Here is a 2,440-nt window from a genome sequence, read left to right on the forward strand (position 1 = left end):
AGAATGGTCAAAACTGGAAAGAACTAGAACAGACAGGAGCAAGGGGGAAACGCTGGTAGATTTCGCTAAACAAAACAAACTGGCAACAGACAAACAGAGAACACAGGTATAAATACACTAGGGATAATGGGGACAATTAGAGACACCTAAAACATGAGACAAAGGGCTATGGGAGATGTGTTTAATTCTGGAAACATGAAAAGTGGGATGTATACAGAGGGAGATGGGCAACAGAAGACGAACAACAGATGGGCTAATGACCTTGGAGATGGGGAAAGGGCCTATAATCTAATCCGGGTGGAGAGTTTGCGGGAGGCTTTGGAAAACCGATCCACTAAGGTCAGGATGGCAGTGTTGCCTTCAGACAGGGGGAGACCTGTGACAAAGTCCAGGGATATATGCGAGACCAGGTACGGTGAGGGACAGGCAGTGGTTGAAGGAGAGCTTGCTGAGGAGTCTTGTTCTGTGCACAGATCGTGCATGCGGCGATGAACATGGAGAAGTCTGGAACCATGGTAGGCCACCAAAAGCATTGTCGCACAAAGGCCGGGGTCCGCCGTGAGCCCGGGTGGCAGGCTCGCAATTCTCTGCTTTTACAAAAAGCTGGTTCTCCAGGAGGTGTTGGAGAACCTGTCAGACATGGAGCACATGGTCTTGGGTGGAGCGGGAGAAGACGAGGATGTCATCGAGGTAGACGATGATGAACCAGTTCAGTTCATGTCGCGGAGAACATTATTAACCAGAGCCTGGAACACAGCAGGGCGTTGGTAAAGCCAAATGGCATGATCAGATACTCATGTTGAAGGCAGTCTTCCACTCATCCCCTTCCCGTATCCGCACCAGGTGGTAGGCTTTCCGTTGGTCCAGCTTGGAGAACACGGAGGCCCCCTGGAGCAGCTCGATGGCCGAGGAGATGAGGGGTAGCAGGTAGCGATTCTTCACCGTGATATCGTTGAGACCCGAGTAGTTTCTGCACGGGTGCAGAGTATTGTCCATCTTCTCCACAAAGAAGAACCCTGCGCCGGCGGGGAGGCAGTAGGATTGATGAACCCTGCAGCTAGGGAGTCCTCAATGTAGGTCTACGGACCCGACAGAGAATACAGTCGTCGCTGGGGCGGAGTGGTGCCTGGGAGAAGGTCAATCCCACAGTCATATGGTCAGTGGGGCGGAAGCGAAGTGGTCCGGGCCTTACTGAACACCTCCTCCTGGTACTCCGCGGGAATGTCAAAGAGGTTCAGGGAAACATCCGAGCCCCCAGGAAGCTGTCCCGAGGCAGGCTGTGCTGACTTCAGGCAATAGGCGTAGCAGAACGAGCTCCAGCCCATGACGGCACCAGCAGAGCAGTCAATGAGGGGATTGTGTCACTGGAGCCAGGAGAATCCCAATACCACAGGAACCTGTATAGCCGTTCAGCTGGAGACAGCCTAGCTCTGCCTAGTTGCATCAGCTCGGGAAGAGGTGAATTGAGAGTCTTCGGAGACTCTTGGGGAACTCGGGTAGCCTCGGGTTCTCTCGGCAACGGAGCCGTCTGGGACTTCCGGGATGCCTCGGAGGCGAGGTGGCATCCTTGGAGGGCGAGTGAAACCGAATCTCCTCTACTTTCTACTTTCGATTCGAATGGACAAGGCGATGAGCGAGTTAAGATCCGTCAGTAGTTCCCCGGCTGCAAGCTCGTCCTTTACGTCCTTTACGTCCTCAGGGACATGACGAACAGCACTTCCGGGTTCTAGGCACTCTCAGCAGCCAACGTGCGGAAATCCACCGCATAGTCTGCCACACTGCGGGAGTCTTGCCACAGCTGGAGTAACTTCCGGGCAGCCTCTCTCTCGGACAATGGAGCATCGAAAACTTTCTTTACCTCCATCACGAACTCCTCCAGACTGAAGCATACGGCCGACTGTTGTTCCCATACTGCCGTAGCCCAGGCGAGAGCCCTCCCAGACATCAGTGTGATGAGGTGCGCTATCTTAGAGCGGTCCGAGGGGAAGGAGGAGGGCTGCAGCTCGAGGGTCCAGAACGGCAGGCAGTCTCAGTGTCAGAGCAGGCAAGGACAATAATCCAGTGTGGTGTGGCAAAATACAGAACGGCAGGCAGGCTCAAGGTCAGGGCAGGCAGAATGGTCAAATCCGTGAAAGACTAGAAAACAGGAACTAGAGCAGACAGGAGCAAGGGGGGAAACGCTGGTAGGTTTCACGAAACAAAAAGAACTGGCAACAGACAAAGAGAGAACACGGGTATAAATACACTGAGGATAATGGGGAAGATTGGAGACACCTGGAGGGGGATGGAGACAAGCACAAAGACAGGTGAAACAGAACAGGGTGTAACAGGGTGAGAAAATAAAAATATTGAATCCATTTTGAATTCAGGCTGTAACACAACAAAATGTGGAATAAGTTAAGGGGTATGAATACTTACTGAAGGAACTGCTTGTCTCCAC

At 52.8% G+C, this 2,440-nt stretch overlaps 1 pseudogene; it reads right to left on the reverse strand.

The window, feature by feature from the left end:
• LOC109879735 (phospholipase D1-like) overlaps positions 1-1,325 on the reverse strand; it is a 17,171-nt pseudogene extending 15,846 nt beyond the window's left edge.
• Positions 1,326-2,440: the final 1,115 nt, after the last annotated feature.

The sequence above is a fragment of the Oncorhynchus kisutch genome, linkage group LG16 (assembly GCF_002021735.2).
Source record: "Oncorhynchus kisutch isolate 150728-3 linkage group LG16, Okis_V2, whole genome shotgun sequence".
Taxonomy (NCBI): Eukaryota; Metazoa; Chordata; class Actinopteri; order Salmoniformes; family Salmonidae; genus Oncorhynchus; species Oncorhynchus kisutch.